The sequence below is a fragment of the Arachis stenosperma genome, chromosome 5, assembly GCF_014773155.1.
Source record: "Arachis stenosperma cultivar V10309 chromosome 5, arast.V10309.gnm1.PFL2, whole genome shotgun sequence".
Classification (NCBI taxonomy): domain Eukaryota; kingdom Viridiplantae; phylum Streptophyta; class Magnoliopsida; order Fabales; family Fabaceae; genus Arachis; species Arachis stenosperma.
The window spans coordinates 117,810,670-117,833,598 of record NC_080381.1 but is presented as its reverse complement, the minus strand read 5'-3'; positions in this window follow the sequence as shown (position 1 = coordinate 117,833,598).

The window sequence follows — 22,929 nt, the reverse complement described above, 5'->3', positions numbered from 1 at the left end:
GGTTCGGGTTCAGGGTTTAGGGTTTAGGGTTTAGATTTTAGGGTGTAGGGTTTAGGATTTATGTTTTAGGGTTTTAGGGATTTAGGGTTTATGGGTTCAGGGTTCAGTGTTCAAGGTTTTGGTTTTAGTGTTTAGGGTTTAGGGTTCAGTTTTTAGGGGTTCAGTGTGTTTCTACCTTTCGGTTTTCCCAGTGTATTAATTTCGGTTCACCATGAGTACTGTGTTTGGTTCACCATGAGTAATGTGTTCGGTTCATTCTGCAAAAAGCTGTTTGAATTTGATTTTATATAATGGATTATGTTACGTTCACTCAGTACTATACAATTATATTGTGTTCGGTTCACCATGAGTACTGTGTTCAGTTTATTTTGCACTATTTAAAACTCTTCTTCCTCACCTTCTACTGCTTCTTCACCAGAGAGAGAAAGAAGAAAAGACAAAAAATACAGCAGCAACAACAACAAAAGAATGACGATAAGGAGAAAACGTGAAGAAGAAAGAACGCGAAAAAGGAGGAGAATTAGGAGAAGGAGGAGAAGGAGGAACGCAAAGAAGAAGGCGAAGAAGAAGAAGATGCTCCGTGCGTGAAAAGAAGAAGAAGAAGAAGAAGAAGAAGAAGCGCGTGAGAAGAAGAAGAAGCATGGGGGAAAAGAAGCGTTGGCCAAGAACGATTTCGTATGTGTTGGGCGTGTGTATTTTACGTTTCATTTAATGATATTAGATTTTTTGGTGTTGGGCCAACTTAATTACATAAATGTGTAGCATCCTGTAATTTTTATTTGACTATTTATCTATTATTATATAGAGAAAAGGACTATTGTCATACCTCAATTAATAAAATTTTATTTAATCATCTTAAATTACCTTATTTTTTTCCATTTTATACCTAAATTAATATTACCCAAATTTATTATCACTAATACTATAAAATTAAATTAATGTTTTTTAATCATATAATAATAGTCATGTGCATATATAATACATGGCATATAGTATATACTATATAGTATATGATAATTAAAAAAAATTTACAAATGAATTATAAAGTACAACATATATATTCTGAATTTTCATCTAATATGATTTTATTGTATTTATACAATTTAAACTAATAGCGAGTAAATTAAAATTATCAAAAATGTTCATGTCAATTTCACAAATTTTATATAAATTTGCTTATTTTATTTGATAATTATATAATTCTTTAGAAAAGAATTTTATTCTAGTACTTAAATAAAATAAAAATTATTTTTAAATAAAAAAGAATTATGTTGACATTGATTTTTAATTAAATTTAAAAATTATTATTATTATTAAAAAATTTATTTGACTCGAATTTTTATGTGTAAAAGAAATTTATTTAATTTTTTATTTGATTTTTTTAACCATTTCATGGCTCAATCAATTTCAAAAACTTCTATTCATGGTATCTGTCCTAACATAATCGCTAGATCACTATTCTTTTCTTCTATTTAGTTTTTATTCAGAAATTTTTCTAACATTGCAATGCATACTAATGGACAAAAATTTAACTTGTAACTATACGTACTTGGTACACCAGTATTCCAGTAAAGTAATTGAAACATGTGAAAATTTTCCTATGTTATTACATTGTTAATAGGGTAAAAAATTAAAATAAGCCATTTGGAGATAGAAATTACCTGAATCAGCCAAAAGGAAGTTTGATTCATCAATCAACCAAAGGATAAATTAATGTAATTCGAAGTAACAAAGTTCGAACTACATTCGTTAATAATTCGAATCAATATAGTTCGAATTATTCCCAATCAAAACTCACATGTAATTCGAAGCAACATGGCTCGAATTATTAAAGCATAATTCGAATTGAGTCAATTTAAATTAGTTGGAAAACGTGACGAGAAAAGAGTTCGAATCAAGTAGATTCGAATTATTCACGTTTGGTAAGCTATGGTAGTTCGAAATTGATTGATTCGAATTACTAGGGAGTTGCCTATATAAGGAGTTCGAACCTAGGCCATTCGAATCATTTTTCCATTCTCATATCCCACCAAATCCCAGAGAAAACGACCAAGAATCGGTCCGACAAAGACTGGAGCGGCATATTCAGGCGATGTGGGACGATCCGGGAAGGCTGTATCTCTTAGATGGAGTTGCTCATATCGCCGTGGTCATCAACGATGAGGTTAGTGATTTTTTATAGGGGTTTATGTTAGTGGTTTATGATATTGGTTTATGAGAGCGGTTTATGTTAGTGGTTTATGTTAGTTATTTATGTTAGTGGTTTATGATAGTGGTTTATGAGAGCGGTTTATGTTAGTGGTTTATGTTAGTAGTTTTTCATGTGGTTTTCGTTAGTGGATTTGCATGTGGTTAATCCTAGTAGTTTTTTCGTATGCAATTTTGGTTGTAGTTTACTATATCTGTTTTTGCATGTGGTATTTGTTAGTTGTTTATGTCGTGAATTGTATTTGTAAGTGGTATTGTAATTCGTTCTAATTTTGCGTTCCATGAAATGCGCAGTCCCGGCGTTGCATATCGAGCATGCGGCAGCAGCAGGGCATGCGACTCGATGAGAGGTACGTTCCATACTTGCAGATGGCCAGATTATACCATCTTGTGAGACTGAACGATAGATAGTTCTGATTAGACGAGCCCCTTGTGAGTGCATTCGTGGAGAGGTGGCATCCAGAGACGCACACGTTCCACATGCCATTCGAAGAGTGCACGATCACACTTCAGGATATAGCGTACCAGTTGGGGTTGCCAGTGGACGGACATTACGTCAGTGGTTGCCTGACAGATTTTCACGAATACATACAGGGTGCCCGGCCAGCTTGGCAGTGTTTTTAGGAGTTGCTCGGTGTGTTACCTCCCGTGAACCAAATTCAAAAGTTCGCACTGAACTGCACCTGGTTCAAGGAGACTTTTGGAGAGTGCCCCGAGGGGGCCGACGAGGAGACAGTGAGGCGCTTTGTCCGTGTCAATATCATGATGTTGTTGGGCACCCAGCTGTTTGCCGACAAGTCCGGCAATCGTATTCACATCAGATGGCTACCGTATGTGGCTAGGCTTGAGGAGATGGGTGGCTACAGCTGGGGGTCGGCGGTACTAGCATGGTTGTACCGGTGCATGTGCCGAGTGGCCAACAGACATGTTGTGAAGTTAGCTGGGCAATTACAGTTACTTCAGTCCTGGATCATTTGGCAGTTTCCACGTCGTTGCTTCACGGGATCGCACCTATTTAGATGATTGGTGTATCGTGTTGTTTGTTATTTCATCCTCGGTGTTTTATGCTACCTATCTATCTTTATGTATTTCGTTATCAGTGTTGTATCATATGGTCCTTTAGTTTATCAGTTGATGTGTGTGTGCGTTTCTTAGTGGTTTATCGTGTATCAGTTACTATGAAAACATTTGTACTTTGCTTATTTAAGTTATTTCCATAATTTAGTTAGCATGTTTCGTTTACTTTGAAAGTTCATTTTATTGCCTCTCCTATATACTGAGTAAGTGACTATTGATGTAGGAAATGGATCATAGTCATTAATTAATAAGACATATAAAATACTTGAAAGTTCATTTGGGTACAGGTTTTTCGTAGAATATCTATTACAACTTAGCAAACCTAGAACATCAGTGTCTAAAAAAAAAACATCAAATGATGAAACTAGTACAAGTAACAACACAACACCAACCCTACTCATCTCTGCCTGTATGACTGGGTCCTCCGACCTGTGGGCAGCTCCGACCAATATGCCCGGATTGCCGACAGAGGCCACATCTCTTTGGACGGTTCGGATCTGCCTCGTCCATATTGGTCCGTATCCGAGTGGACCTGGGACGACCCTCCCTCGCACGCCTCTTGTTCGAGTCCGGTATCACTGTCGGCCCATCATATGGTGGCCAGAAATCCTCCGGCATGGGAGGAGTGAAGCCCATCCGATACACACTAAAAACGGAGTTAAGACGATACACGTGTGACTGCCAAGTAACCCGTGAGTACGCACAACATGCAAGTGCATGCGGACACAGGAAATGAAGTGCCTGGAAGTATCCGCAGTCACATGTCTGAGATCCAAGTGAGACCCTGTAGCTACCCAGGGAGAAAGAACCAGTCGGAGTCGTCTTTGCCACTGTGTACTCCGAGTTATCCCTGTCGTACAAAGTTACGGTGAAGCACCTCGCCGTCTTCAAATTGGCCTGGATAGACTTCACTAGGTGTTGACTAAATTGTTGTCTGGTACCCAGCTGGGCCTCGGCCTCTCTCCCTTTGCGGACAAATAATTCGGCCAACCTTCCATACGTTGCCTTCACCAACGAGCACACAGGGAGGTTCCTCACACCCTTCAGGATTGAGTTCACACACTCAGAGATATTCGTCGTCATGTGCCCGAATCTCCGGCCCTTATCACAGTACTGTGTCCACAATGAATACTCAATCCGGTTTGCCCAATCACACATCGCCGGATCTTCAGAGCGCAGAATATCAAACCAGTAATCGAACTCGACCTCGGTCTTAGCATATGCAGCGTTCACAAGAAGCCTCCTTGCGTCTTTGCCCTTGAAGGTGAGAGCAAAATTTGTTGCTACATGTCGAATGCAGAATGCCCGGTATGCAGCTGGAGGTAGCCATCCCCTGTCGGGAGCTTCAAGCGCGGCCTTGATACCGTTATGCCTGTCCAAAATAACCAGTAGGCTCGGCTGTGGTGTCACATGCTGACGGTGGTGGGAGAGAAAGAATGACCACGACTCAACATTCTCACCCTCGACTAGTGCGAATGCAACAGGGAGTATGTTGGAGTTCCCGTCCTGTGCAATCGCCACAAGCAACGTACCCCCATACTTGTCATATAGATGGGTGCCATCAATACTCACCAACGGCTTGCAATGACGGAATGTCTCGATACACGGTGGGAACGTCCAAAACAGTCTGTAAAAATAAGCTTGAGACTTGTCCAGCTATTCCCCAACTCGAACAGGGCTAGTCCTAAGGACTGCAACAAAACCAGGCATGGGCTAGTCCCAAGGACTGCAACATAGGGAGCTCGTTGTACGACTCATCCCAGTCACCATAAATGACCGCAACAGCCTTCTGCTTCGCCAACCAGATCCTCCTGTACGTCGGCCTGAACCTATAGTGTGCGGCCGTGACATTTAGGAGCACTTTGATGCTGATGGATGCATCAGCCCTAACCATTGGCATAATGAAGGCCGATATCACATGATAATCCAAATTCCTGTGATCGCTGGAGATGGAGGTGGTGAGACAAGTATGCGGTCCATTGTACCATTTGACCTCCCAAATGCTCTTGCGCTGCCGGAGACTCAGCCGAATCAACCATGTGCACCCATTCCCGAACTCAGAACACTTGCCCACATACCGACGATAATCAGACTCCACTACCTTGTACTGTACCCCGCGATGGATGCTGTAAGTCTTCACACTTAACATGGCCTCATCTTTATCCTGAAATTGCTGACCAACCTGGAACTCCGTCATACCAGCTGACCCTTCTGCATCTCTAGCGCCAAATCCAGCAGGCTGACCAGGGACCCCCTCCTGCCTTATGGCATCCAGGTCCAAAGATGAAAAATGTGGAGGGTACTGCTGTGTGCCAGAGCTAGAACCACCTCCCGCCCCTGCAGGCTCACTCGCTCCAATATCATCGCCACTATCATCAGCAATCATATCCGACTCGACATCATCGTCCTCTACATCATCAAACAATCCATCTTCAACCCTAGCCAGTGCAGCACACTGTACAAAGGTTGGTATAAATTCCCTTGTTCCAACTTCGTCGCCAAACACTGCCGTTGAGATCAACAGCAAACGAATGGGAGGCGACAGGCTGGACGGGTGGCTCGTACGTAGGGACGGAGGAGGAAGCAACGGCAGGTCTGGAGCTAGAACCAGCCACCGTGGCTAAAGTGTTGGTATTCCGGTTCGAACCCCCCAAGCTGGATACCACATCAACTAACTTTGCCAACAGCTCAAGTGTCCTCACTTCGGAAAACTGCCGGCGACAATGAAACATGACCTGCAAGTCCTCATCACTCCCGATCGTGAAACAATCATACTTCACGGTATCTTGGAACACCGTGATTGGAATGTGATAGAAAAATTTCTTAACCCTTTTCACACCTTCCATACCAAGTTTCAGCAATACAGAGCTAACAAGGTCATCATAGCTCGTCGTAGGCCTCACGATAATACAGAGAGAATCCTTATCAGTGAACTTCACACCGGAACGAGTTTTTCTCTTAATCGATCATCTGTGGTGAACCAACACTAGAAAACTGTTCTCACTAGTCATCCGAGTCCTCTAATGAGAGCAACTCACGTTCACATCATATATATACTGGTCTTGTCCACACTAATTCGATTCATCCTCATTTGCACTATATATATATATATATATATATAATTCGAACTAGGTAACTTCGAATTATGATTAATTCACGTTTTCTAGTAATTCGAATCAACACAATACGAACTATGCTACTTCACTCTTCATACTAATTCGAATGGACTCAATTCGAATTATGCTTTAATAATTCGAGCCATGTCGCTTCGAATTACATGTGAGTTTTGGTTGGAAATAATTCGAACTATATTGATTCGAATTACTAACGAATGTAATTCGAACTTTGTTGCTTCGAATTATATTAATTTGTCCTTTGGTTGATTGATGAATCAGAATTCCTTTTGGCTGATTCACGTAATTTCTATCTCCAAATGGCTTATTTTAGTTTTTTATCCTTGTTAATATATAGAGCCTAAAAACAGCGAAATACTTATGTCCACTAGAAAGAAGAAAACTTCCTTCTTTTTTTTTTTTAACATCCATCTCACTCTCACACCATCAAAGCATTTTTATTGGAACTTAATATAATAAAATCTAAAACATAATAAGAAAAACCTGTATATAAAAGATCATAAAAATACTCTGGATATTTTAAAATTAATTATTAAAATCAATCATTATATATTTAAATTATTTTAATATATATTTTATATAAATTAATTTTTTTAAAATAAAAAATTAATAAAATAATACTTTAATCATCTTTAAATCAAAATATTGATACAAATAATGAATATTACAAATAAAAAAATAATTAAAGCATTGTTTTATTATTTTATTATTATTTTTATTTTAAATTTTTTCTATTTTATAATTTAACATATATTTTATATTAATAACTAATTTTGTAATCGTTGATTTTAGTGGTTACTTTTTTTAAATATTGACTAAATTTTAGTGTAACACCCAGTTAATAAATTTTATGGTAGTTTCTAAAATTTTAGGAACGAAATAATTCACAAAAAATATATTATATTTTTAATATTTAAATATATCTACCAATACAAATTGACATAAATGGATGAAGATATGTATTCTTTAACTATCTCTTCCAAATTCAATATTTTAGTGCAAACAAAAAACATATAATATCTAAAAAACATATTATTAGTACACAAAAAGTATATTGTTCTGTCTCTAAAATTTTAAAAAATATTTCTGTTCGGTTGTCGGTTGCCGGACAGGTCGGGTAGTTATGGGAGGGGGCGGGGACGCCTCAGTCGCGGTTGTGCTAGGTCCGGATTTGCCACGTAGCCGAGCTCCCGTTGTGAAGGAAAAAGGGGGGTGCCACCTGCAAAGACACTCTGACGCTCTAGTCAGCTAGTGTGCAGGCGGGGGAAATGGTCGATGGAAGAGTGACGTACCTTGGGGGAAGGGCAAGTCCTTCCCCATTTATACCGTGTCAGAGGTGGGCCCCTCAAGGACAGGCCCACCTTCCTCGAAGCTTCCTCACAGCTGCAGTGGAGAGCTGTCAAGGACGCGTGTTCGGTTCGCGGAGTGGGTCGTACGCACTCGACCGTTCGGGTCGGGTCCTCAGTGGGTCGGGCTGACCTGCGAGTGGTTTGGGCCAGGCCGTAACAGTGCCCCCACGCGCCAATGGTAGTCGTGGGAGCTACCAATGGCGTGTCATCTCGTGTTTCGTTCATTCTCGTTAGGTCGGCTACTCGTCGGAGGGACATGCCCCCAATGCGCGTGTCTCTTGGTTGCATAAGCAACCGTTTCTGGCGCCTCGTTCCTTGCGCCGATCATTGAATGCTCATAATGGGATGAAAAACCCTGTTCGCAAAGACTATTTTGCCCCCGAGTATTTTTGCGCTTCTTGGGAGGCAGTTTTTAAACAGTTGGTTTTATGCTTCTGTGTTTCTTCATACTCTCACTTCTTCTATCTTCGTGCTATTTCTTCCCCGAAATTCCAGAGCGTTGTTGTAGTGCTTCCATACGTTTCACATTCATCCTTCTTCTCTCGCAACTTCATCATTCTTCTCCTATAACCAAATCAGGTAATTCTCGAATCCTTTCTCTTTTATGTTGTGCTTGTTACTTGTATCTGTTAGATTTTGTTGCCATGTAGCCTTTCGATGCTGGTTAGATGTGTTTGGGGGGGGGGGGGGAAATACCATTCCAGGATAGGTTCTGTTTGGGGCTTTTACGTTTTTAACTGTGTCTAGTCTTAGTTGAGGAGTAGTAGGGGTGGTATCTGTATTCGCCCCGAGCAACCGGCCACTTAGACTGACTGGATGGTCCCCCCATGTAGGTATGGCTCGCACGACCTCCCGGGCTTCCCCTTCTCCCGCGGTGTACGATCCCTACGCCTGGGTCGTTTCCGACGTAAAAGATTCTCCTAACCAAATGGGCGAGGAGGAGCTCACCGAGTTCCGTCAGGCCGAGTACTTGTGCGGAGGGACCGATGAGGAAGCCAACTATGATGTCTTTGTCCCGGCTCCTCATGAGCGTTTGTACGAGCTTAATTTCAATGCTCCCCGAGTTGCTGATTAGATTTGGTTCTATAAATCCATGTTTACTCAAGTTGGGGTGCGTATTCTGTTTTTCGCCTTCCAAATGGCGCTTCTAGGTCGGGTTTCCGTGGCGCCGTCGCAGTTGCATCCGAACAGCTGGGCTTCAATCCGCTGTTTCGAGATGGTTTGTGAATATCTCGAGCTACCGGTATCTGTAGATGTTTTTCTTTTCTTTTTCAACCTCACAAATCCTTCGAAGGAGGGGAAACATAAGAAGGGGTTCATGTCTTTCCGGTCAGCCCAAGGTCGGAGGATTTTTGGTTTGTTTGAGGACTCCTACCACGGTTTTAAGGATAAATACTTCAAGGTCCGCCCTGTTAAAGGTCGTCATCCCTTTTGACTATCGCTGGAGGGGGCACGCCTTATCCCGACTTATTGGAGCTTTGGGGCAGGGTCCAATGCCTTTGTTAAAGTATCTTATAAGGGCATGTCTGCGGTGGATAGGAAGATCGCCGATGTGTTGATGGCAGTCTTTGGGAGGAATCATGTGAATCCTCACCTCCTCATGGGCGATCGGGAGGCCGGTCGTAATTATATTCGTGAGAAGCCTTTATTTGTTTTGTATATTAGATTCTTACATTCCTTGACAATTCATTGCGACTAACCGACCCCTCTTCCTTTTTTCCAGTGGGGATGTCTGCCGAGATCACGGGTCTCCCTAACTTGTTCCAAACCTTCCTTTGCGCAAGTGACGATGAGGGAGGTAAAGAAAAATCTGTTGCTGCTCCGGAGGACAAGGCCAGTTCCGAGCAAGGGGCCACGGTCGAGAAGACCGGCACCTCGGCTCAGGATACCTTGGTTCCCGGTGGCACGACGACTCATGCTTCCCCGATCCTTGAAGTGGTTGGTACTGGGGGGTCGACGTCCAACCCTGCTGCCGATGAAGACGTGGAGGAGGTTCCAAGCTTGAAGAGGAAGAGGAAGATGTCTAGCAGCCCCGAGGGGGTTCTTACTGTGATGGAGAAGAATTTTGATGCCGGGAGCTTTATTGATTCCCAGTTGATTCCCGGTACTGAGGAGCATTTTCATGAGTCGTCTCTTGCCGGACAGGCGAGGTGGATGTACCGTACACTTTTGCGCGGCGCAGTGATAGCCCGGAAAGCCGAGTTTGAACTATCCGGGATGGAGGCCCTTCGCAGGAGGTTGGAATCAGCTGGGAAGGCTAATAATGAGCTTAAGGGTGAAGTTGAGACTCTCCGGGAGCAACTGACCCAATCAAATGAGAAGCTCGACGCTGCCAAGAAGAGAGCCACTGCCGCCGAGAAGAAGGCCACTACTGCCGAGAAGAAGTTGGAAGAGTCGACCGCCACGGTTTCGCGACTTGTCGAGCGCGAAATGACTTTGGAGAGTCAGGTCGGCGCGGCACAAAAATGGGTGGCCGAGATCGAGAAGGAGAAGCAAGCTGCGAAGGCTGAGTTGGCAGCGTGGAAGACAAAATATAAGGACGTCGTCAAGCAGGGGAAGGGTGCAATCCTGGCGACCGAGGAGGCCCTTAAGGCTCAGGTCAAAATTGTTGCTCCTGAATTCGACACATCGGCAATTGGTGTTCTCAAGGTTATTAAGGATGGCAAGATTGTTGACGTTCCCAAGAAATGAATTTCCTGTATAAAACTTTAGTTTAGCCGTTTCGCTTCGGCCTTTGTGAACAATTGACTTTTTAGTCGTTTGCCCGTTTTAGTGTGGTTAGTACTTTCTTATTCGCCTGGTTGTGTTACCGTTTTTATTAACCGTTATTGGTTTATAGTTGTCGTCTGTATTAACGGGTTATGGCCCCTTTAGTGTAGTCATTTGCTATTGCAGTAGTTGATGGGCTCCCGGGGTGATCAGTCCCGGGGCCGCGCATCGTTGTCAAGTCGTGACGGAACGGGTTGTCTAGAAAAAAGGGGTGAACCAAACAAAAGAGAGAAAATTTGCACAAGTATATCTTATTCGGTAATTGCATAAAAGGTCCCTAGGACATAACGAAAAGTACAGATTCGTGAATTGATACTTAGCTCGACTAGTCGGTATGTCGCCCCGTGTACTAGGAGTAGAATCTTCTCAGGTTGTCCGCATTCCAGGTCCTCGGGACTTCCTCGCCATTGAGCCTTTCTAACTTGAAAGCCCCTTTGCCCATCACCTTTTTGATTCTGTAGGGGCCTTCCCAGTTTGCCGCCAGCTTGCCCGCTCCGGGGGTGGGTGGGCCGATGTCGTTACGCCTTAGGACGAGATCGTTCAGCTCGAATTCCCTTTTGAGCACTTTGGTGTTGTAGCGTAGGGCCATTCTTTGTTTTAATGCTGTCTCCGTCAAGTGGGCCATTTCTCTGGCTTCATCTATTAGGTCCTTCTCCACGGCTTCCTCCACTCCTTTCAAAAGCAGGCGGGGGCTCGGTTCCCCGATCTCCACGGGTATCACCGCATCTGACCCGTATGTTAGTCGGAAAGGAGTCTCCTTAGTGGAGGACTGTTCGGTTGTTCGGTAGGACCAGAGGACCGAAGCTAATTCGTCGGCCCACGCACCTTTTTTATTGTCTAACCGCTTTTTCAGCCCTAGCAGGATAATCTTGTTCGCAGATTCTACCTGTCCGTTCGTCTGGGGGTGCTCTACCGAGGAGAACTTCTACCTTATACCTAGGCCAGTGAGGAACTCCGTGAACTTCTTGTCGGTAAACTGCGTGCCATTGTCCGAGATGACGACTTCCAGAATCCCGAATCGCGTTATCACCTGCCTCCACATGAATTTCCTGCAATTGGACGAGGATATGCTGGCCAACGGCTCGGCTTCTATCCATTTTGTGTAGTAATCAATGGCGACTATGAGATACTTGACTTGCCCAGGACCGACTGAAAAGGGTCCCAAGAGGTCGACTCCCCATTGCGAGAATGGTCGAGAGAACGTTAACAGGCTTAATTCGGAGGCCGGTGCCTTGTGGAAGTTGGCGTTCTCTTGACACTTGACGCATTTTTTGACGAACTCCTTGGAGTCTGCCATCATTGACGGCCAATAGTATCCAGCTCGAATTAGTTTCCTTGCTAGGGCTTTGCCTCCTATGTGATGTCCGCAGCAGCCTTCATGGACTTCCCTGAGGACGTAGTCCGTTTGGTCGGGGTGTAAGCACTTCAGTAGGGGCTGGTTAAACCCTTTTCTGAATAGCTGTCCTTGGATGACTGCGTATTTGGCTGCTTCTCTTCTCAGTTTTATGGCGTCCTTTTCATCTTCCGGGAGTTTGCCATTTTCTAGGAAGCTGGTGATGGGGTCTAGCCATGAAGAGCCCATCCTTGACAAATGCAAAGTGACCGCCGGCTCCCTCATCATGCCTTGGATGAGAGATCAGTTGCCTTCTCCCGGTTTAGTGCTGGCCAATTTTGATAGGAGGTCTGCCCGGGTGTTCCTTTCTCTGGGCACGTGGTGGACCGTGACCTCTTCAAATTTTTGGCTTAAGTTCTTGACTTTTTCCAAGTACTTTTGTAATAACGAGTCTTTGGCTTGATATCTCCCGTTTACCTGGGAGGTAACGACCTGGGAATTGCTGCATATTTCCAGCCTTGTTGCTCTGACCTCCGCTGCTAGGGTTAAGCCCCCTATAAGGGCTTCGTATTCTGCCTGGTTGTTCGAAATGGGGAATTCGAACCTGATCGACTGCTCGTATACGACTCCTACCGGGCTTTCCAGGATGATCCCGGCGCCGCCTGACGTCTGGTTGGAGGCTCCGTCCACGTGGAGCTTCCACTGTGTGCTCGTGTCTTCGGCTGGACCCCCCGTTACTTCTACTAGAAAATCTGCCATTGCCTGTGCCTTGATGGCTTGCCGGGGTTCGTATTGAATGTCGTATTGGGAAAGTTCAATGGACCAAGTCATCATCCTTCCCGCCAAGTCGGGTTTTTGAAGTACTTGTCGGATTCCTTGGTCCGTTCTTACGACAACCTGGTGACCATGGAAGTATTGCTTTAACCTCCGTGAGGAGGTCAAGAGTGCTAGAGCTAGCTTTTCCAGTTTGCTGTACCTTAATTCTGCCCCTTGCAGGGCTCTGCTTACGAAATAGACTGGTTGCTGAGCCCTCCCTTCTTCTCGCACTAGAACCGCGGCCAGGGCTTCTCCTATTATGGCGAGGTACAGGTATAATGGCTCCCCGTCCTTTGGCTTCCCGAGCACAAGGGGTGCCGCCAGAATTTCCTTGAAGTGCCGAAAAGCTTCCTCGCATTCGGGTGTCCACTCGAAGGCTATCCCTTTCTTCATGAGGTTAAAGAACGGTAGGGCCTTAGTTGCCGATGCTCCGAGAAATCGGGATAATGAGGTCAGCCGCCCTGTCAACCTTTGGACGTCCTTGATACAACCTGGGATCTTCATCTGGAGTATTGCTTGGCATTTCTCCGGGTTGGCTTCTACCCCTCTCTGAGTTATCATGAATCCTAGGAACTTTTCAGCTTCCATGGCGAAGGCGCATTTGAGTGGGTTCAGCCTCATGTTGTGTTGTCGGAGAGATGCGAATACGTTTGCCAGATCATCCAGGAGGTCGTCGGGTCGCGTTGTTTTCGCGAGGATGTCGTCCACATAGACTTCCACTGTCTTGCCTATGAGGTCGTGGAATATCCTGTTCATCAGCCTTTGGTATGTTGCCCCTGCGTTTTTTAGGCCGAATGGCATCACCTTATAGCAGAAGGTTCCCCCCGGCGTTATGAACGCCGTCTTGTCTTCGTCTGGTCAGTGCATCAGTATCTGGTTGTAACCGGAGTAGGCGTCCATAAAGCTTAAATAACGGTAGCCCGCCGCAGCATCGACGAGTGCGTCTATGTTAGGGAGGGGGAAACAATCCTTAGGGCATGCTTTGTTAAGGTCAGAGTAGTCTACACACATTCTCAACTTGCCGTTGTGCTTTTTAACCAGAACTATGTTCGAGAGCCACGTCGAGTAGTCTACTTCTCGTATGAAACCTGCTTCTAGAAGGCTGGCCGTCTGCCTGGCCACTTCTTCCGTCCTCTCCGTTGACATCTTTCTCCTCCGTTGGGCAACTGGGCACGCTTCCGACTTGACTGCCAGATGGTGTGACATAATTTTTGGGTCTATGCCCGGCATGTTGGCTGGTGTCCAGGTGAACAAATCCCTATTGGCCCTTATCATTTCGACCAAGGGCTCCTTCAACTCATGCGGGAGGTTCTTGTTGATGAATGTGAATTTTTCCTCCGTGTCGCCGATTATGAATTTTCTAGGTCTCCTTCTGGTTCCGGCCTCGGTTTGTCGTCTACTCTGGCGTCCAGGTCAGCTAGGAACACGCCGGACGCCTCTTTGGATTTCTTCCTTAGGGAGAGGCTGGCATTGTCGCAGGCGACTGCCGTCTCGAGGTCTCCCCTTATGGACCCTATAGATCCGTCATCAGTAACGAACTTCATGACTAGCAGCTTTGTGTTGATTATCGCTTCAACATCGTTGATCGTCTTCCTTCCCATGATGATATTATAGGCGGTGGAATCTCGGAGGATCACGAACTCGGCCATTGCCGATCTTCGACCTTGAGTCTGTCCCACTGAAATTGGCAGAGATATTACTCCATCAAGTTTGATGAAGTGGTCGCCCAATCCGATGACCCCGTGTTGGTGAGTCGTCAGATCGGCGTCCCTTAGTCCTAGTGCGTCAAATACGTTGCGGAACATGATGTTCGAATCAGCCCCTGTGTCGACAAGGATGCGTTTGACGAGACCGGTTCCTATTCTGGCCGTGATGACCATGGGAGGGTTTTCCGGGGCGTCGTCGAACCATTGGTCTTCCGGGCCGAAAGAAATGGATGGAGGCTTCTTAGAGTTTCACACCAACGAGGAGGAGACCGCCAAAACCTTAGCATCTTTCTTGTGCGCCGATCGTGACCTTGGCGCGGCGTTTTTGGCCGTCACCACGTTTATCACGGTGAGGCCGTGGTCTCCGTCTTCTGGCTCTTGTCGCCGCTTTGTCGAACGGGTTTTTCCTTCTTCGTCTTGGTCGCGATGACGCCTTCTCGGCTCCCTGATAAGATGGGAGAATGCCGCTAGCTTACCTTCCCGTATCGCTTGTTCTAGTGCATCCTTTAGGTCAAAGCAGTCCTATGTTTGGTGACCGTAGCCTTTGTGGTAGTCACAGTAGAAATTCTTATTTCCGCCCGTGTGGTCTTTGAGTGGTCGGGGTTTCGGCAGGATTCCTTTCTCGGCTATTTGCTGGTAAACTTCCAAGATGGGAAGAGTCAGCGGGATGTAGTTGGTGAATTTCTCGACTCGGGAGAACGACCTGGGTGCCTTGCTTGGCGCCTCTTCCCTGGCTTGTTCTTTCAGTCTTTCTCCGTTACCTTGCTGCCGAGGTTGGTTGTAACCGGACTGCCATTTGTTGGCTGCCACGACTCGGCTGACTTCCTCCTCATTTATATACTCTTTGGCTATCGTTTGGATCTCGTGCATCGTCCAAACTGGTTTCGTGGTAAGGTGCTTTCGAAAGTTCTCGTTGAGGAGGCCGTTCGTCAGGCAAAGGCTGGCCACCGAATCGGTTAGGCCGTCGATTTCCAAGCATTCGTCGTTGAACCGATCTAGGTATTTTCTGGTCGGCTCTCCCTGTCTCTGGGTTACCCCCAGAAGGTTGATTGGGTGCTTTGCCTTTGCTATTCGTGTTGTGAACTGGGCCAGGAATGCACGACTGATGTCTGAAAACCCGTAGATGGACTCTTGCGGGAGGCCGTTAAACCATCTGATCGCGGGTCCCGCGAGGGTTACCGGGAAAGCTCGGCACCTCACCTCGTCCCCTACTCCCTCTAGATTCATCCTCGCTTCAAAGGCCGTGAGGTGTTCTAGGGGGTCTTGAGTTCCATCATACCTCATGTCCGTTGGTTTGTCGAAGTGCTTCGGCAACCGGACTTCGAGGATGGATCGGTGGAATGGGGTGGTGCCCATTATCACAGGTTGTCGCGTCCTGTTGGACCTCCCGTCTTCGCGATCTCGTGCTGTGCGGCGCGTTTCCCTGCCTCGGGAGTAGATGATCGTGTCATTCCGTCTCCTCGGGATCGGAGATTCTTCCCGGGTGCTCTCCGCTTCCGTTCGGGATGCGGAGGCGCGTCGCAGACGGCTTCAGTGGGAGTCTCTTTCTTGGCTTTCGGAGGATGGGATGTAGCTGGGATCGGTAGTTCGTCCGTCACGCTCCTGGTCGGCCAGCTGCCGCTCCAGGTTCTGGACCCTGTGACGCAGCTCTTGCATTATTATGGCGCTGTCGCCGCCCGTTCCCCCGAAAGGTCGCGTCCTTGTGTGTTGTTCAGTGTGTTGTCGGGGGGACCTTCGTCGTCCTCTTAGTGAGGCGACAGAGGCCATCTCTTCTGCTCCGGCTCGTCGGCCTTGGTCTTTGGGACCCGGCACAGCGTCCATTAAGGTGGTGTCCCCACAGACGGCGCCAATGTTCGGTTGTCGGTTGCCGGACAGGTCGGGTAGTTATGGGAGGGGGTGGGGACGCCTCAGTCGCGGTTGTGCTAGGTCCGGATTTGCCACGTAGCCGAGCTCCCGTTGTGAAGGAAAAAGGGGGGGTGCCACCTGCAAAGACACTCCGACGCTCTAGTCAGCTAATGTGCAGGCGGGGGAAATGGTCGATGGAAGAGTGACGTACCTTGGGGGAAGGGCAGGTCCTTCCCCATTTATACCGTGTCAGAGGTGGGCCCCTCAAGGACAGGCCCACCTTCCTCGAAGCTTCCTCACAGCTGCAGTGGAGAGCTGTCAAGGACGCGTGTCCGATTCGCGGAGTGGGTCGTACGCACCTGACCGTTCGGGTCGGGTCCTCAGTGGGTCGGGCTGACCCGCGAGTGGTTTGGGCCAGGCCGTAACAATTTCAAACTTTAATAACTAAATATTACACTAAAATTTGGTCAATATCTAAATTTTTTTTACAGATTTTAATATATGTTTGGACAGTTGAAATATTATTTTATAACAAGTAGATGTCATGTTAATTTTCTTAATTGATCCACATGGCATAAATGGATTGATTCAACAGTAACTTGCTAGTTGCTACTCGAATTATTATCATATATATATATATATATGAATGAAGCCACCACTTAAATAAAGATATCAAAAACAATTTTTTCTAAAGATATTTACGTGGCAAAATTTAAACTATATATTCTAAAAGCCACACTTTTAACTACATAACACTTAAAATCATAGCATTTTATGAGAAAAGCGTCACCTAATGGAAAAAAAGTAAATTAAAAGATTTAAGAGAAAAAAAAATTAAATTATCAAAATTAATAGATCAAAAACTAATGATTTTAACTAATGTTAATTGTAATGACACTGAATTCTTAAAATCAATACAAAATAATTTTTCTCAAAATCTTTATTTTACTATAAGTTTTATTGAAGGACTTCAAAAATCTGAAAAAACTTATATTTCACATGAAATTTCTAAAAAATGCTACCATGGAAATGATTTCCCACATCTCTATCATACTTTTAACCCACAATTAAATTCTATAGTAGATATGCTTGAAGAAATATTAGTATCCATAAAATTTCAAAGAAATAAGGAAAAAGAGGAACTTAATATAAACGAAATTAAACAGATATTAAATAAATATTTTCAGAAAGAGAATCCCAAAGAAGAAAAAAATTTAAAATATAGCCAACATAACAAAACTAAAAGTAAAACCACCATTGAAATTATGAATATTGAAGAAAAATTAGAAGAAGTTACAATACTTTTTAAACAATTAAAAATGGCTCAAGAAAATAATATTATGGAGCAAGAATTTCAAATAGAAGAAGAATCAGTACATTCTGAAAATATAGAAAATGAAGAACACATTCTAGATTATTCAAGTGATGAAGAACCAGCAATTTCAATACAAGTAAAAAATGAAGCTGAAACATCTAAGGATAATCAATCTCAATTTAAATGGAAAACAGATTTTGAAAATTATGCTTTTAAAAAGAGATTTATAAATAAAAATTCAAAGTATACAAAAATACCATCAAAGTACGTTCCTAAAATCCAGGAAACGGAAGGAGAAAGAATGCTCGATTTAGACTGTAAAAAGAATGAAAAAGAAATCTTCAAAAACTGGTTAAATTCCTTTTTTATTAGAAGCCTTTACCAATCCAAAAATTAGTGAATTGTCTGGAGGAGATATCTGGAATTATATAGGGTTTCATACTAAAGGAACTGTAAGAGATTATATGACATCAATAGAAAACCAAATAATAGAAGAATTAGCAATAAAAACAACAGTTTACGATAAGATATTACATATAATGATGATTCTGTATAAAGAATTTTTTGGAAAAAATATTATAGATCATAGACAAGAAGTCTATAATAAAGAATATCAAGAAGCAAAAAACCATTTAGCTAATATTCAAATATATGATTTATGTAACGTAGAATCTTATATATGTGAATATAGAATACATTATTATAAACTAAAAGAGGAAGATAAAAACCATTATCTTAGTATGTATATAACTAAACTTTCATACCCTGCTAATGAATTTATAATGGGAAGATTTATAAGAGAAATAAATAGAGGAACAATTGAAAATAATTTTGGCGGAGGAACATCTGCAATAAAAGAGGAAATAAAAGAACGTTGTATGCAAGAAGTAACTCAAAAAATATTTGAAAATATAATTAGAATTTGCTGTCAGGATAATGAAGAAATACCTAAAAAATATGGTCTTAATAAAAATTTTCAAAGAAAAAAAAAATATCAATTTAGAAAAAGAAAATACTATCCAAACTGGAGAAAAAAGAGGTATTTTAGAAAAAGAAATAACAATAAAAACAAAAAACAAAAAAAAGACTATTACCCAAATAAAAAAGAAAATTGTAAGTGTTGGTATTGCCAAGAAGAAGGATACTATGCAAATGAATGTCCAAAAAAGAAGGATAAAAAAGACCTTACCAAACAATTAGAAATTTCTAAGTCTTGTTTCATGGAACCATTAGAAGAATCGGATGATAACTTAGACTATATTTTTGAATATGTCTCAGAAACAGACTCAGAGATTGAGCAATAATGCCACATTTATTACTATAAAAATAACAGAAAAATTTATAAATGCTTTCATAGATACTGGAGCAACACAATGCTTTGCTAGTACAAATATAAAACTTGATTGGAAAAAATTAAAGAAACCATTAAGAATTAGAATAGCTGACAAATCAATACATAAAATTGGCCAAAAAGTAGAAATGGTTAAAATATTTATTCAAAATTATAGGTTTATTGTTCCATCCATATATATGATAGATTCTGGGATGGATTTTATCATAGGAAATAACTTCTTAAAGTTATATCATCCATTCATTCAAGAATTAACATATGTAGTTTTAAAAGCTCCACACGATTCTTCAATAAATCAAAAATCAAAACGTATAAAGATACCAACTACTACCATAGATAAGATTTTAAAATTTAAAATATTTTCTATATTAGAAACATGTTATTTAAATTTATATTTTCAGATAAATATCCCAAAAAATAATCTTGAAATAAAAATAGAAGAACTTTTGGATGAAACTTGCGCTAAAAATCCTTTAGATATTAAAAATACAAATAAAGAATTAGTAAGCATTAAATTAAAAGATCCTACAAAAGAAATAAATGTTCCAAATAAAATTCCTTATTCCGCAAGAGATAGAGAATATTTCTTATTAGAATGTAAAGATCTTTTGGAAAAAGGAATTATAAGATTAAGCAAGAGTTCTCATGCGGCTCCAGCCTTTTATGTCGAAAACAATAATGAAATTAAAAGGGGAAAATGAAGAATGGTAATTAATTATAAGAAAATGAATGAAGCAACTGTTGGTGATGCTCATAAACTTTCAAGAAAAGATTCTATTTTAGAAAAAATCAAAGGAGCAACTTGGTTTTCATCTCTTGATGCAAAATCAGGATATTGGCAACTTCGTTTAGACGAAGAAACAAAGAAATTAACTGCTTTTACTTACCCAACAAAAGAATCAACAAGTGTGTTACTCTATGAATGGAATGTTTTACCATTCGGATTAAAACAAGCCCCAGGTATCTATCAAAGATTTATGGAAGAAAATCTAAAAGAGTTAAATGAATTTATTTTAGTTTACATTGATGATATATTAATTTTTACAAAATAGGATAAAGAATATCATCTTCAAAAATTATTAATAGTTTTAGAAAGATGTAAAGAAAAAGGATTAGTTCTTAGCAAAAAGAAAGCAAAAATTGCAAGACAAGAAATAGAGTTTCTTGGGTTAATTTTATCCACTCAAGGAAAACTAAAACTTCAACCAAATATTTTAGAAAAGGTAAGTTTCTTCCCTAATAAAATAGAAGATAGAAAACAATTACAAAGATTTTTAGGGTGTATAAATTATATTTCTGATCAAGGATTTTTAAAGAATATAACAGAATACACTAAAAACTTATTTCCACAACTAAAAAAGAATGGAAATGGGAAGAAAAAGATAGTATGCAAATTCAAAGAATCAAAGTATTATGTGAAAAGCTTCCGAAACTTTATATTCTAGTAGAAAATGACTACTTAATAGTAGAAACAGATGTTTCAGACATAACCTGGTCAGGATGTCTAAAAGCTAAGAAAGTTATAAAAAGTTTGGAACAAGAAAAAGAATCACTAGATTCTAAATATTCTCCAAAAAAATTACTTTGCAGGTATATTTCTAGGACTTTTACTCCAACAGAACAGAGATACACTACTCATGAAAAGGAAACTCTAGCAGCAATTAGATCTCTTAAAAAATGGAAAATTGATTTACCACCCAAAGAATTTACATTAAGGACAGATTCAAGTTACCTAACAGGTTTCATTCGATACAATTTAAAAGTTGATTATAATCATGGGCGATTGGTAAGATGACAATTATTTTTGTTACAATATCCAATAAAAATTGAATATATTAAGGGTGACAAAAATATTATTGCAGATACATTAACAAGAGAATGGAGTTCGTGTACAACGCATTAAATCAAAAAATTCAAAAATATCAGCAAGAACTCGAAGAATGCAAGCATTGTCAGCAAATAAGGACACAGATCCAATCCCTCAAGAAGGCAATTGAAACAATAAAATCAACACAACAAGCAAAACCATCAGAGTTCAGCCAGCTAAGCATGGTGGACAAACCAGGTGAAGAAAAAATTTCAGAAAATAAAATCATTGCTGAAATTATTAAAAAATCTACACAAGACAAAAAATATTATGTGATTTATAATGGCCCCATGAAAGGAGTATATGATGCCTGGGAAAAAGCAGCACCATTCACACATCAATCAAAGCTAGTTCATAAAGGAGGTTTTTTAACACTAGAAGAGGCAAAGGAATCCTTCAGGGAATATATGAAACTCTTCATCCAGAACAAACCCTAAAAAGAGAAGATAAAGTTCCGATTCAAGCCCAGAGAACAGGAATAATGAGAAACATTCCTACAAGGGCTGAAATCAAGGAAAAGAAAAGGGTCTGTAGATCAAATCTCAGAGAAACTCTTAATATAGTCCTGAATTGGACTGAAGAAAAAAGGGCAAGTTTGGGATACTATTCTATTGCCAAAGAACAGCTAACAAAGCTGGTTATTTTTCCAGAGGCTTCCCCATCTGACACTTATCAATTTTTTCAGTATGGATTAATTGATACAATTTTAATTTTTAATGATCTAAAAATTATTAGTGAGTTTTCTGCAGGATTCGTTGATGCAGTAAAGAGATTTAAAAATATGATTGACAATGTAAATCCAAGGGATATATCCCTAAAATTTACAAATAGTCAACCTATTTTTAATGAAGATGAAGAATGCTTAGTTCCAGCACACCAAGTAATATTCATGTCCGTCTTCCCAGAAAACTTTCAACCAATTGATCAAATTCAAGATTTAACAATCTACAGTCATGAAGGAAGACTAGCCAGCACATTAGCAAGGATTTTTGAAAGAACTCAAAAAATAACAAGGGAATCTCACACAAGAATTAATTATAAAAGCAGAAATACTCTGCTTGTGTTCAATAAAAAAAATGAAATTGAAAAAAGAGAGATGAGACGCTTGGTGGAATTTGAATCTGCATTTTATAATCTATCCGGACTCTTAGAAAAGCTCCCTGAAGGGATAAAAAAGAATCTCTGCTATTTGATAAAAGATAGAGAAGACCACAAGTGCCAGCAATGTGTCTCGAAAATATCTGAAGGAAGCAATAATGAAATGGAATCCACCCACATGATAAAAGAAGAGGACAGTGCATCCACCCACATGATAAAAGAAGAGGATAGTGCATCTGAAGCATCCCTCAACATTATTGCATAATGACGTAAGCGCTTAGGTCATAGAGCACCAACAATGTAGCTGGTGCAAGATAATAAATAATGACGTAAGCAATGACGTCATAAGAAGGGTAAGGATGGAAATTGTCCATCAGACCCAACCATTATAAATAGATTGCTTAGGCAATTGTAGAAGTATCAGAAAACAGAAAGCAGAAGGCTAAGAGTACTCATATGCTAAGAGAGCAAGGAGGAAGCTGTCGAGGCAATTCTGTAGTCTGACAAAAAAATTCCCTTAGGAAAAAATAGTTTTAAACTCCCCTCTGGAGTTAATATCTACAATCTCCCCTCTGGAGATAAAAACACCTTATGTAAAATATACTAAATAAAGGAAGTTTTTCTCCAGAAAGGTATGTCTTTGTCCTAATCTCTTAGTTATGAATTATTTAGAAAGTTTAGAATTAACGGAAGAATCTGATTATTATAGATTAACTGCTTTATTAGATAATGAAAAACAGGCTGTTCTAAAAATAGAACTAAATCTCAAATCAAATGAAAATTTTAATAAACAAAGTCTTTTAAAAGAAGTTTTTAATAGAAAAAATATAATATACTATGGAAAAATTCAACTTGAAGCCCTTGTAAAAATAAAATCTGCTAATGGAGAACTTGAAATAGCTTTGATAAATGATGAAGAATTAAGTAAACAGATTGGAAAAATTAAGGATCAACAGAAAAGATCTAAAATTGGATGGATTCATATTAGTACCATACAAGTTTTAATCAAATCTACATATATGAAAGGAATTAATTCACCAATAAGTTTAGCAATCTGTGAC